Here is a 15699-nt window from a genome sequence, read left to right as displayed (position 1 = left end):
TATATTTATATAGTATATATATATGTGTGTGTGATATGGAAGAAATAGTATATAGTGTAATTTTCTATGGTTTTAAAATTTTTGGAGAAGATACCAAACCCTGTCTAACCTTTTATAACTTACTCATATTTCTCTACTGCTCTGTGAATTAGGGACTGTGTCTTGTTTGTATTCCTGTGATCTGGCAGTTTAGTGGTCCTCAGTAAATGATGCGTGATGAGCCAACTTTATAAGAGCCTAAGGTGGGGAAATCACTTCTGTTATGTTCTTGCATCATCATAATAAAGAAACAGCCCCCAAAAGTGGATTTTAGCTTATTTTATATACATCTCTAAACATTATTTTATAATTCTAAGCAGAGTTTCTTTTGTTTTAGCTCATTTTGTGTTTTATTTTTACATGGGCAGAAAGGCCTTCAAATTACCACAAAGAGTAAGCTATAATATATCGTGTCAGGTTTGACTGTAATTACATTGATCATTGGATATGAGAGTATTCTAAATCAGTTATTCACATGTATCAGCTTTTAGGAGAGGTACTTGATTTATCTCAAGGAGAACATCCATAACTTTCACCCTTTTTATCTGGAGTGTTTTAAGGATGTTTATAAAATATGGACAAATCACAATCAGTAACAACAATAAAAAGAAAAAGATTTAAGGGACTTTGGATAGTCGTAGTCACTTACATTTAGAATTTGTTCACTCAGTGTCCCAGAAATTCACACAGATTAAGAAGGAAAGCAAATAAAATTACATGTAACCCTTACTTTAGCCTTATTAAGAGAAAGAGAATACAATTATGTACCACATAGCAAGATCTTGGCCAATAATGAACCATATGTACTACAGTGATCTCATAAGATTATAAGGGAGCTGAAAAATTCCTATCTAGTTATATCACAGACATTGTTACATGGTAGTGCAATGCATTACTCATATGTTTGTGATGATGTTAATGTAAACCTGTACTGCCAGTAGTATAAAAGTACAACCATAAAATTATGTACAGTATATAATACTCTCCTAAGATACCTAATATCAAGGATATGTTCTGAGAAATGTATGGTTAGGCAATTTTACTGTTGCACAAGGATCAGAGTATGGTACTTACACAAGCCAAGACAGCCACCATGTCACTAGGCAATATAATCTTATAGTACCATTGTCATACGTGTGGTCCATGTTTGGGCAAAACATTGTTGTGTGACACAAGGCTGTATTCATTATTGATAACAAATACTATATTACTTATTTATATACTATATACCTTATTGAGTATACACCTTCTAAATGCATATGTACAAAAGTTAATTATAAAATAGCCTCATGCAGATCTTTCAGCTGGATTCCATGAGAAAGCCTTGTTAGCATAGGAGATGACAGCTCCATGTATGTTATTGCCCTTGAAGACCATGGATAAAAAGTGGAGGTGAAAGACATTGATACTATGATCTCAATCCTCCGTGAGCCTTTATGGATTTGTGTGTTTGTGTCTTTATTTTTAACAAAAGTTTAAAAAGTAAAAAAAGAACCACATATGTAGTGGCACACATCTGTAATCTCAGCACTCTAGGTAGAGGCAGGAGGATCACAAATTCAAACCCAGCCTGGGCAGCTTAGCAACTAGTGAAAACTTACCTCAGAGTAATAAAAAGGGCTGAGGATGTAGCTCAGTGTGCAGTCCCTGGGTTTGATCCCCAGTGCAACTAAAGAAATATATCAAGAAATGTGTTAAAATAGAAAAAGTTTATAAAGATACAAAAAAATTTATATATATATGTATAATATGTTTGTATTTTAAGCTAAATGTTATTATAATAGACTTCAAAATTTTAAAAAATGTTTAAAGTTTATAAAGTAAAAAAAATTAGGTAAATTATTGAACAAAGAAAAATATTTTCTATAAATTTAGTATCACCAAAGTGTATACTGTCTATAAAGTCATGTCCTCTGCCTTCGCATTTAACGTTTGCTCACTACATGTTATTCACCCAGAGCAATGGTAGGATCCGTTGATGAGTTTATCCTTTTTGTCTTTTTTTCCGTCTGGTATTGAGGATTGAACTCAGGATCTTGTGGATGCTTTTTTTTTTTTTTTTGGTCTTTTTGAGACAGGGTCTTGCTGTGCAGTTCAGACGGGCCTTGAGCTCACTTTGTAGCCCAGGCTGGTCTTGAACTCGCAACGATCCTCCTTCCTCAGCCTCCCGAGTACTGGCATTACAGGCGTGCGCCACCACACCCAGCTTGGGGATGCTTTTTAAAAATCTTTTATATTGTATTTCTATAGCCTAGGCATATAGTAGGCTGTATTACTGAGTTTTGTGTAAGTATACTCTGTGATGTCTAAATAATACATTTCTCAGAACATGTCTCTTTTTTAAGCAACATATTATTGTATTGATGAACTTCAATTTTTTTAAAGAAGGAGATAAACACCAAGTTCCAGTAGAACTATCTGGTGTTTCAGACTTAGGGAAGTTTAGAAACCTGGAAAATAGGATAGAAGAATTGAGGATCTAAGTCTGACAAAAACACCAAGAGAAAGGAATGTCTGACAGTAAATGCAAAGTCTATAAAGAAAGCTAAGATCTGGCAGAGATCACAGTACTTATTAAAGGTAAAGGACTTAAAAGTGTACAAGATCTTCAGTGGCAGTTTGAGAAAGGCATCTGTTCTAGGGAAGAGATGAATAGAAAGGAAGCATCCTGTGGAGTCATGTTAGTGAAGGGAAGGAAGGAAGTTACAGGAGAGAATTAAAGTTCCTTCTAAAACAGAATTGCAAGGAGTTATACAGTTCAGTGGTAGAATACTTGCCTAGCATATGCAAGGCTCTAGGTTTAATCCCCAGCATCAGAAAAAAAGGGATAAACACATAGACCTCTCTTTTCTCTCAAAAATAAAAATTACACATGTGTAATTTTTTACACACATACACACACACATAAAACTTTAGTATTCTGACAGAAGGGGGCAGTCTTGAACTAGGAATCTTGTTTTAAAGAAACTATAAAATGGACCTGCTACTGAAAAACTTTACCATGTGAAATGCACCTCCCTCCCACAAAAAAAAGTATTTCCATTAAAAAAATCTCTGTTAAAGGAAAACAGTGGGATCTTTAAACAGTGTTCATCTAACAGAGGTTCTTCCCCCATAAATAACTATAAAACAGGAGACCTTAGCAAAATCTTAATTCAAGCAAATGCCTGAAAGAAATCAATCAAAAAGTTAAAAACTAGAATACATGTGGATTGACATCCTCAAGATGATAGAATAAAAGATCATTCTGACATATTCCTCTACAACACAAGAATTCTGCATCCAAACATAAACAAAAAGCCTATTTGTGGGAGACTCAGGATTCAATATGGAACTTGCAGAATGCTGGTGGAGCCCAAGACCTAGGAGGATCATTTTAAGAATGCACATGCTGTACTCTAGTAATGGTAGGGTAGGGTATCTTTAGTATGAAGGGTAAAAGACAAAACCATTAAAATAATAATTATTAAAGTAGTATTAATTACATAAATCATAAACATAAATTATGATATCAAAATTTAAAACAGAACAGGAAGAGTTAAAGTATCAAGGGTTTTTTTTGTTCAAGGGTTTTTTGGTTGTTTCTATTTATTCCATCAAACTTCAGTGTTTATCTTGTTTATATATACCTGGTATAGCTATAAGATGTTCTTGGTAAGCCTCATGGTAACTGCAAAGTAAAAACCTATAATTAATACGTTAAAATTTAATAAGGAATCAAAACACTAAAGAAAAATCACTGTGTTAAAAATTATAGGAGAAGAAAGAATATATGAGAAAATATAACAAAATGCAACAATAAATCCATACTTGTCAATAATGACCTTAAATACAAATGAATTAAATTATACAGTTAAAAGACATAGACTAAATCAAAGATATCACATTACAGTAATATATGAATACCCATGTTTATAACAGCACAACTCATAATAGCTAAATCTTAGAAGTGGCCTAAATGTCCATCAGCATATGAGTGGATAAACAAAAAAACAGTGTTTATACAGAATGGAGTACTGCTGTACCATTAAGGAGGGTAAACTTGAATCCTTTGTAGGGAAATAGATGGCCCCTTGAGACCATAATGATATAGGGGAAAAAAAACTCCCAACCTGAAAGGTATCTGGGATGAGTTCATGTTCTCTAAAATCGAAGAATGAATTTTAGGAACAATGGAGGTTAATAGCAGAATACATTTATTGAGGCAAGGAAAGCTTCTGTTCAAGAGAGGGACAGAAGGGGGCCCCAGTGGGTTGCCCAGGGAACCTGCCTTTTCTAGGGACTTCTATAGAGCAAAACCACAAGGTGAGGCCCGTCCAAGGAGCATGGGAACTCGCTAGGTGGGCATGGGATGGGACAAAACTATGGTCATCCAATAAGATTACAGGTATAATTGTTCAGGTAAAATTGATTAAATCAGGATCAAATGGGGAAGTGAGTCACGTAGCAAGTGGGCATGAATACAGAACAGGGGCCCTTCCTATAGGGGGATGGGTTAGTGATTCTTCCTGGCTTTTTCAAGGTGATTGCTACCTATTTACAATATCAATCCCTGAGGTCCATCCCTAGAGAAGTATGTGGGCATATCTTTTAATCTTTCGTCCACAGCTAGAGGTGTCTGTCTCCCCCACAGTTGCAAGGCATCTCATCTTCTCTGGCTCCTTCGAGGGCCTGGCCCTGTCTGACTGCCTATAATATTTCTATCTAACTCAGCTGCTTATAACAATAATGTTAAGTAAAATAAATCAGACACACAAGCTTAAATATTGCATGGTTTCTCTTAATATGCTATGAGAAACACAGAATATAAATAGCATAATAAAAAATCGGATGATAAATCTTTTGTTAAAGGGAAGGGGTCCAAGAAATGGTGGGAAGGGAGGGAGAGGGGTTGAAAAAATAAATTAAGATGTATTATGTACATGTACCTACTCCTCATGAGGGATAGAATCCTGTACTGTAAACATGTACCAAATTTTTTAAAAAGAAAGAGTGCCTGAATGGATTAAAAACAAAACCCAAATATATGATGCCTACAAAATATCACTTCAACTAGAACACACAGCAAAGCACATGGTGACTCATACCTGTAATTCCAGGACTTTGGAGGCTGAGGCAGAAGGATTAAAATTTTAAATCCCACCTGAACAATTTGGTAAGATCCTGTCTCAAAATGAAAAGGGCTACAGATTTAGCTCAGTGTGAAGACCCTGGGTTCAATCCCCAGTACTATACACACACACACACACACACACACACACACACACACACACACACACACACACCCCTACACAAAGAATACAGAGGACAAAAGTAAAGAGATGCAAATGGAAACTGATGTCAGGTAAAATAGACTTAAGTACCAAATTGTGAAAAGAGAAAAAGATGGTCATTACGTAATAAATGGGTCCATTAAACTTGTGAGTATATGGATTGTAAATATACATGTACCTAACATCAGAACATCTAAATATATAAAGCAATTGTTAATAGATCTACAGGGATAGACTGCCATTCAGTAATAAAAGATGTCAGCATCCCTCTTTCAGCAGTAGACAGATCTAAACAGGCAACAAAGACACAGCAGATTTAAACTGCATTGTAGACCTAATAGATTTTTCAAAACACACTCATAGTGATAGGTTTTTCTAGTGCAGAGAGAAGTAAAACAGAATAAAATGCCTTTATTGTGGACGCAGAGAAGGCCACAGGAAAGAGAAAAACATGGCTTCTAAGGATCTTTCCTGGGGTCCAAGGTTAAATAGCCCCAGGCTGGAGGCAGGGTTTGGGAGGCGGACCAGGATTGGATGGGAGCATGGGAAAAGGGAACAGGATATTACAAAAAGGGAAGTAGGAAGTTGTAATTTGACTCAGTGGAAGAAGGGTGGGGCTTAGCACATGGCCTCTAGTGGCCAGCGCCATATTGGCTGGATGCCATGGTGACTCAGCACCATACCACCTGACCTCCAGCGCCATATTGGCTGGGTGCCATAGCAACTCAGCAGGAATTACAGCAGGGCAGGAAACCAATCACATAGTATATCTGCAGCATATGGAATGTTCTCTAGGATAGATCATATGTGAAACCATGAAATAGGTCTAAACAGTTTAAATAAGAAGATTCAGATAATTTCAAATGTCTTGTGAGGCAAATAGTACAAAAGTAGAAATGAGTAGCAGAAATCAGAAATTTTACATATACTTGTAAATGGAAACTAAAGATCATGCTCCTAAAGAACCAAGAAGTTAAAAGGGAGATTAGAAAATATCTTGAAACAAATGAAAATGGAAACACAACATACCAAAACCTGTAGGGTACAGCAAAGCAGTTGTAAGAGGGAAGTTTATAATAGTATATGCTTATGTCAAAAGGAAGAAAGGCTGCACCTCAATGAATTAGAAAAACAAAAATAAAGCCAAAAGGGGTAGTAGAAAGAAATAATGAAGATTAGAGCAAAAATACATGAAAGATATAAAAACAATGCAAAGGTCAATTAAATGAAGAGTTGGCTGTTTGAAAAACTAAAATTGACAAACCTTAGCTAGACTAAAAAAAAAAAAGAAAAGATTCAAACTTAGACATGAAGGGGCTGGGGATTTAGCTCAGTGGCACAGCATCTGCCTGGCAAGCACGAGGTCGTGAGTTCGATTCCTGGTACTGGAGAAAAAAACCAAACTTAGACATGAAAAATGATACATCTTATAAGACAAGAAAACTAAGGGTCATAAAGCTCTATTATGAACAGACATATATCAAAAAGTTAGACAAGCTAGAGGAAATGGGTAAATTCCTGAACTCACAACTTAACAAGAATTATTAAATATGATATCTGTAAACACTGGGCAAAAGGTGAAATGTTTTAATAAATGGTGGCAGGTAAAAGAACTGGATGTTCCAAACTGATCAAAACTTAAATGTAAAAACTAAAATATTGTATGTTATTTCTAATTAAATCATATGTTCTTATATATCCAAACTTTTGCACAATAAAAAATGCTATAAGCAAACTCAAAAGTAAGGGCCAAATGATGAAAATATTTGTAACACACACCTGTAGTATATGCATCAATATTCCTTGCATAAAAATAATTTTTAAATATTGAGTATAAAAGGACCAAACAGCCAATAGGAAAAATTGATTAAAAAATTTTTTTTCAAGAAAGATACAAACATTAGCCAGCAAGCATAAGAAAAAATATTTAGTTTACTCATATGAAAAATAAAAGTGAAAACTACACTAATATGTATTATTTCTCATTTATCAGATTGGCAGAAAGTCAGATGTGGGTTTTTTTATTTTGTTTTGTCTTTTTGAGACAGAGTTTTACTATGCAATTCAGGTTGACCTTGAACTCACTTTGTAGACCTTGAACTCGCAGTGATCCTCCTGCCTCAGTCCTTCTGAGTGCTGGGATTACACCAGGCCCAGCAAGTCAGATGTTTAACATGGTATTTTTGGAAAAATAGACATTCTTCATCTGTTTTCCATAAGAATATGAAATTTTTACAGATGAATTTAGCAACACCTAACAAAACTGAATGTGCATTTATCTTTTGACCCAGTAGTCACACTTTCAAGAGTTTTCTGTGAAGATAAAACATCAAAACATTTAAAATTAAAAGTATACATGGTTTTTTATTATAAGATTATTTATAATTATAAAATAATGTAAATTTAAAACCCCAACTGGTATATCTGCATAAAAGTAACTACTGTCCAGCTATAGAAAGAATGAGGAATATCACTGACTGATGTGAGGTGATTTCTGCATGTATTTGTGAAGTAAACAGTATTTTGTGCAGAAAAAATAATATGATATGAAACCTTGCATTTTAAGAAAAAGATGTAAGAAATACACACATATCTTCTTAGTTTTTCAAAAGAAGAAAAGGACAGAGGACATGATTCAGTGGTAAAATGCTTGTGTAGCATGACTGATCACCATCACCACAAAAAAAGAATGAAAAGAAACAAGATGAACCAGAAAATAATGAAATTGAACACTACAGGAAGTGAGTAGAAATGCTGTGGAAAGGATAGAGGAGGGATTGACACTTCTCCGAATATCTTTTTGTATTATTTTTATATAGAGAAAACACATGAAATGTATTGTATATGAAATGGATAACATAACCACATAGAGGTAAAAGCATATTCAAGTAATTTTTTGACATAGTGTTCTCAGTGCATACCCCCAATCTGAAAACAAAAGAAAATTTTAAAAATTCCTGAGCCTTACTTTGCTAAATTTATGTACTTTATTTTTGGTTATAGTACAGATATAGCAATTCTGAAGGTTTTATTTTGGTTTGGGTTTTGTCTGACTATATAGTTCAGATGGCTTTAACCTCATTACATAGCCCAGGCTGGCCTCAAACTCACAATATTCTTGCCTCAGCAACCCAAATACCGATTGCAGACATGCACTACCATGCGCAGCTCTGAAGCTACTTTTTCTGTGCATTTTAGAACTGGGCAAATGAGAAACTATTGATACTGTTAGAAGGTAAGGATTTTCACTGTTCAAAGAGATACAGATTTGGATGGGGAAAGGCAGGAAGGACCCTATGGTATAGAGTTGAAATTAAAGATATTATCATGATTTCTTTTAAAAATTGATTTAAAATGTCATGGAAGCAATGCCCCTTTAGTAGCAGTGAACACACCTAGTGCCATGCCCAGACCTTGGTTTCTAAAATCCTTGTTGCTGAAAAGAACCAAAACTTCTTGGAGAAGTACCTTGTCTCATGTAGGGAAAGTACAAAATCAGTCAGGAACATCTTGTCATCTCAGAAGGTACTAAAGTGCTCAAAAAATGAGAGAATCATGTCAGAATGACATAGAAGGCAGTTTTGCTAAACCAGGACAATCTGAGCTTTGCAGTGTAAAGTGACAGTAATGATTTCAGCATGTGGTATTTGAAAAGAACCCACGGGTTCATCTGATCTAAAACAAATGGTATGAGAAAGGAAACTTTGGAAAAATAGAATGCCATCCAATAAATGAAAACAGAATGATACAGTAAGAGCAAGAATTAGAATGAATTTTAAAACTTGAATGAAAGTGTTTGGATAAAATGATGATTATAGCCTGAAAATATATCCTCACATATCACTCCTTATTTACAAAGGGGAAAGTGGTAATACTGTGAAAATCTGGCAGATACTACCTTGTTCAACAAATGAAAGTTGACATCATTTACAGTGGAATTAACTGATAGCTGGTTCTTCCTGACACAATGCACGATAAAAGACACATTTTTTGCATAGTATTATTGTCAGAAGTATGTAGTAAGCTGGATCAAATGAAGAAAACAAAAAACGTTAAGTTGGTAGGCATCGTAGAAACAACTGTCCAGTATGCTTCTAAGATGCTAATTTCAGGAAAGATAAATTAATCTAGAACTGTTTCAGATTAAAAGGGACATGCTAGCTAAATGCAGTGTATGATTAAATCCTTGATTGAGGCATGAAGGGAAGAAGCTCTAGAGGGCATTATAGAGCAAATCAGCAGAATTTGGATAAAAAGTCATCTCTATATTGCGTTTAGTACCTAATTCAAGGTGAGTGCTATGAGAATACTTGTTATACTGTATTGTTTTGGAAGCAGTGGCAGAAAAAACTGTGTACACGATGATTTTTGGGTGTAGTTTTTTTTCAATTATTTTCAATCCGTGGTTGGTGTGAATCCACAGATGCAGAACCCATAGATACAGAGGGCTGATGTATATGCTGAATTTTTAGGAGTAAGGGTCATAATCTGTGCAACTTACTCTCAAGTGGTACAGCAAAATAACAGTAACATTTATTGATATATTTTATGTATTTTTAAATATATGAGACAGAAAATATGGCAAAAATTTAATGTAAATGTAGACTAAATAAAGGCATATGAAAGTTCCTTATAATTTTTTGTAATTTGTATACTATCTTAAGATATTGTCAAAATAATAATTTTGATTTTAAAATTATCAAACATTTATTGTCTCTAGGATTTGGTAGTATACTAAGAAATCTATTGAATAAGAGGTCTGGGATAAGTAAGGTAGGAACAGAAGTATGTGGTGGTAACAGGAGGAATATTTGTGCTTATATAACAATCCCTCTTTTCTTATCCCCAACCCTGGTAGCAAATGACTTATTCTTCTGTGTTACTTATTTCACTGCACATGGTATGTATATACTAGCTAGTTAACTGATAGTCATTTATTTTTGGGAATTGAGGGAGATTTTGCAGAACTCAAATTTTGGTGTTGTGAGGATAGACTGTTAATAATTTATGAGCATCATTACGTTTTGGTTTGGTGCCTGGACCCATTAAGAATTTATTCATTTTTAAACTTTTTTCAACAAATATTTACCAAGAACTATAATATGCTAGGTATAGTTCTCAAACCATTATTTAGTCGCGCTTCTAGTCTAGCAAGAGAGATAGACAGTGAAATAATTTTATAAATGAGTACATACAGTTGTGACAAGTGTTATCAGGAAAAACTGCTGTGGGCTAGAGATGTAATTTAGTGGTTCAGCATGTGGAGGGAGAGAGGGAGAGCAGGCAGGTGGCAAGCAAGCAGGTAGACCATGTACGATGAGCAGAACTGGGGAAATTAAGAGTTCAGTGCATTACTTTTTCATAATATCTTCTCCCATCCTGTGTCCCATAGATACAGAGGGCTGATGTATATGTTATACTGTATTGAGGAATTTCAGTAAGCCTGACTTCATTTTAACTGAGGAATTTCAGTAAGCCTGACTTCATTTTAACTCATTATCCCAGTTACAGCTGCTCTGGTACTAATCCTTTTGATTTATTTTCTTTTTCTTTTTTGTCTCCTTCTTTCTTCTTTCCCCTTTGCTTCCTCCTTTCCCCCTTCCTTCCTTCCCCACTTCCTTCCTTCCCTTCCTTCCTTCCTTTACTTCCTTCCCTCCCTCCCTCTCTCTTTCCTTCCCTTTCTCCCTCCTTCCCTTTCTTTTCTCCTTTCCTTCTTCCTTTCTTGAGGTGGTATCTCCCTATGTTGCCCTGGCTGGTCTTGAACTCATAGGCTCAAGTGATCACTCCAGCCACACAGTAGCTGGAACTATAGGTGTATGCCACCATATTCATCTTCCTTTTGTCTAATATTTACTTTCTGTTTTTCTACTATTTATATGTCAAATGTATACATCTTATGAAAGGAAGAGATGCTTATAACAGATGAGTAGAGTCAATTGTCTTCACTGATTATTTACCTGATAGATCTCTTGGTAAGAACTGCTGTTATTGACTTGAAGGAATAAGAACCTCATATTTGTTTTAAGAAAACAGTTTTTTAAATCAGCAAAGTTATTTCTGCTTATACATAGAGAAAAGATGATAGAGAATTCAAATGAGTTTAATAGGCCTTGTTCTGTAATAAAACTAAGAGAATAAACTGAAAACTAAGGACAAATTATTTAAGGCTAAATTCTGCCTATTCATTATATAACATTAGGACTCCTAGAATTTCTAAGCTTCATATGATATTGGATAGTGATATTGTCTCAATAATTTTTATGAGGCCATAAAATTTACTATTAACATTTACTATTTAGTATTAAAATTCATTATTAACATTTTAAAATTTCAAAAGACAGTAGTAATTACTTTTAAAGGATTTATTATATGCCAGGCTATGTGACAAGTACATTAATTTAATTATTTGATTATAACTCACCACAACTTATGCAGAACTCTTTTTAACCCAGAGTTAAAGGATATAATACTACTTTTCTTTATAAAAGTAGTATTATAGAAGCAGGGAATTAATTTGTCCAAGATCACATAACTAGAAATGGTGGAGACAGATTGAACCTAGATGTGTATAACTTAAAACTGTATATTATGTTAAATAAAACCAACCAAAAGAAACCTTTTCCATGACCTTTTTCTCTTTACTCCCAAAGTCACAAATTATGATTATTCCTTTAAAATGCATATATCTATAGGCCTTTTGTTACAATGATGGGAAACTTAACTGCAAATAAATGATAACAACAAAATATATTTGTGGTTACATGATTTGTTTTTGTGAAATCTATTTGTAGCTGCACAATTGAGTAGGTAATTGGAATGTCTTTGCATGGAGCAGCCTTAAATGAGTTTAATTATACCTGTCACTGCCAAACTAAATCAGTCACATGAAAGGATCTTAATAACATTATGCTTCTTACTAAAGAGAAATTGAATAGATTCTTTGGAATATTATATACTGGACTTTTAAATTGTAGCAATTATGTTAGTAATGGAACAGACAAAATCGGTGTGCCATGGAAAGGACTTCGGAAAATTATTTTGCCTGCTTCCTGACTTGTTCTCCTTTTTTACCCTAGTTTTTCAGACATTCTCAAAAATGTTAGTGAAAAATGTAGCAGCATCCTTGTTGGGAGTAGGCAGGGAGAAAGTATTACAGAATGCATTGGTAACACTAATATAAGCTATTCTGAAGTGTGTGTGTGTGTGTGTGTGTGTGTGTGTGTGTGTGTGTTTTACCACAATGTTATATACTATACTAAATAAGTGGTAGAGAGCCAGGGATATAGCTCAGTGGCACAGTGCCTGCCTGGCAAACGTAAGGTCCTGAGTCCAATTCTGGTACAAAAAAAAATTCAGCTTTTAAGTGGTAGATTAGAAAATGGATTGATCAATTCTTTGAGGTTAGATGGGGAACAATTAGAAATTCTCTAAATGGCTTCTTATCATTATAGGGATAAAGTCCAAACTTCTTAGGGCAACTCTCCAAAGTCTGTGCTTTTAGTCACTATACTCTATGCCTCTCTAATGATAGTGCATTTTATTATTATGAATGCTAACTTCACTTGGAAAGCCATAGTCATGCATATCCTAGAAACTACATCTAGCATTGTTTGACCTATTCCAGTAACACTAAAAACTTTAGCCAAGAACCTACATTTTTGCTTTTTAATTTTTATTTTTATTGGTATATAATTTCAGTGTGTAATGATTCTATTCCTGCAAACTGTCTCTCTCTTTTCTATTATCTGTCTTATTTTGCTCCTTCTCATGTAAGAGAAACCATGTAATATTTAATCTTCTATGCCTTATTTATTTCACTTAACATTTTGGTCTCAAGGTGAACCCATTTTTCTGCAGATGACTCATTTATCCTTCTTTATAACAGAGTAGTGCTCCATTATAGTAAATACCACATTTTCTTTATCCATTATCTGTTGATTGACATATAAGCTGCTTCCAAGATGTAGCTATTACGAGTTGTGCTGTTATAAACATGATGTATATGTATTACTGTAATATGATAGATTTAATTCTTTGGGGAAGATACCTAGAAGGGAAACAGTTGTATCAAATGAAATTTCTGTCTTTAGTTTTTTGAAGAATCTCCATTCTGATTTCCATAGTGCTTGTACTAATTTTCATTCCCATTCCCACAGCCTCACCACCATTTGTCATTATTTGATTTCTTGATGACAGCCATTCTTTCTGGATTTAAGTAGAATCTCAGTGTTCTTTTAATTTATATTTCTCTAGTGGCCCAAGATGTTGAACATTTTTCATGTATTGATTTGCCATTTTTACTTATTGTGAGAAGTGTCTGTTCATTTCATTTACCCATTTTTTTGGTTGGGGCTTTTATTTTGTGGGGGGTATCTAATATTTTTGAGTTCTTTGTATATTCTAGATGTTAGTTGCATGTGCGAGGAATAGCTGTGAAGAATTTCTTTCCATTCTGTAAGTTGTATCTTCATTCTGTTGATTGCTTCCTTTGCTGTGCAGAAGGCTTTTATTTTGAAATGACCTAATTTGTTGATTCTTGGTGCTTTTCTTTCTCTTTAGAAAATCCTTGCCTACTCCTGTCTCTAAGAGTTGTACCTGTTTTATCTTCCAGCAGATTCTTTTTTTAACATTTAGATCTTTGATGCATTTTTATTTTAGTTTAGTACATGGTGACGGATAGAAGTCTAGATTCCATCTTCTGAATATGCATAGACAGCTTTCCTTGTATTGTTTATTGAAGAGGCTATGTCTTTCTTCCAGGATATTTTTTTTTTTACTTCTTTGTCAAAGATCGGGTAGCTCAATGTGCCTAGAGTTGTTTCTGCATCCTCTATTCTGTTGTTGTTTTTGTTTTTTTTTCCAGTACCTGGAATCGAACTCACGACCTTGCTCTTGACAGGCAGGTGCTTTGCCACTGAGCTAAATGCCCAGCCCCTGCATCCTCTATTCTGTTCCATAGGTCCATATCTCTGTTTTTGTACCAGTACAATTCTGTTTTTTATCACTGTAGCTTTGTATTATATATTGAAGTCTGGGATTGTGATACCTTATGCTTTGCTCTTGCTGCCCAAGATTTCTGTGGTGCATTGACAACTGGTGGTCAACTTGTAACACCCAGCGGAACTGAGTAAGCGTGGTACTTTGTGTGGGAGGCCCACCTGGGGACTGTTGCCAGCAGCATAAGAGTCAGAACTGGAGGAAAAGAAGAAGGAAGGCTGTTGGGAACTAAGAGGAGCTGTTGGCAGCTGGTAGAAGCTGTTGGGAGCCTGTTGGAAGCAGAGAAAAGCTGTAAGGAGCTGTTGGTTTTCTCGGAGGAGCTTGTCATGCTGACTTTCCTGATGAACTTGGCTATTTTCATCCTCCAAGGAGCTCGGGACCTTGTCACTGAGAATGGCTTTGGTTCACTTTGGGGGCGTGCTGGTCCTCAGTCTGCGCATTGCTTCCTGGCTCCAGAGGGGAAGATGGTGCACTGCTGGTCTCCTGGAGAAGCTTGCTGTGTTGGCTTCCCTGATGGGAACTCAGCTATCGTCATCATTGGAGGAGCTCGGGATTGTCACTGTTGCTGAGGATGTCTGTGGTACCTTTCAGAAGAACTCTGGTTTTTATGTTGAGCATTGCTTCTTGGCTGCAGTGTAGATCTGTCAGCCTGCTAGCACAGATCCTTCATCCCACTGGACAGACTTTCTAGATTCTACCACTGACCTTTGGGCTTTCCCAGTGCAGATGCGTGAAAGAGGCCTGCATGAGATATTGTTATGGGCTCTAGGCCTCCAGGTGGACTCATGGGAGGCATTGTTATGAGCTCTAGGTCTTCAGCTGGACTCATGCAGCACATTTCTGTGGGATCCAGGCCCTCACCTGGATACATTGGTCTTAGTGTTTGGACAGATTTCTAGCACTCTCTTGTATATGATTTTTTGGGTAACTATTATAAATAATCTTAGAAAATATGTGTCCTGAATTGTATTGTTCCTTTTGCAAAATATCCCCCAAACCATAGCACCTATAACCTGGAAAATTTACATCTAGATGTATACTAGGAGAATTTTAAAAGTGCATTAGAAAAATAAAATTTGCACAAAGTGTTCATAGCAGTATTATTAACAATAGTCAAAAAGATAGAAACAAACTAAATGTCCATCAACTGATAGATGGATTAAAAGGTCATCCATCCATACAATGAAGTATTATTTAACAATAAGAAGGAAAGAGCCAGGTGTAATGGTACATGCTTCTAATTCTAGCACTCCAGGAACCTGAGGCAGGGAGATCAGTCTCCTGGAGAAGCTTGTCGTGTTGGGTTTTTGATGGGAACTTGGCTGTCCTGATTTTCGGAGGAGCTCGGGACCTCACTGTTGCTGAGGAAGGCTGTGTTGTTTTTCGAGCG

General features: G+C 35.4%; 1 protein-coding gene across 1 annotated transcript in view; it reads left to right on the top strand.

Moving 5' to 3' along the window:
• Positions 1-15699, top strand: part of Acer3 (alkaline ceramidase 3) — a gene marked incomplete at its 5' end in the record, with an annotated part of 105905 nt that overhangs the window by 34615 nt on the left and 55591 nt on the right.

This window comes from Chinchilla lanigera, unplaced genomic scaffold, assembly GCF_000276665.1.
Source record: "Chinchilla lanigera isolate Chin_1 unplaced genomic scaffold, ChiLan1.0 scaffold00013, whole genome shotgun sequence".
NCBI classification, from domain to species: Eukaryota; Metazoa; Chordata; class Mammalia; order Rodentia; family Chinchillidae; genus Chinchilla; species Chinchilla lanigera.
The sequence above is the reverse complement of the archived record's forward strand: the minus strand, read 5'-3'. Positions and strand labels throughout refer to the sequence as shown.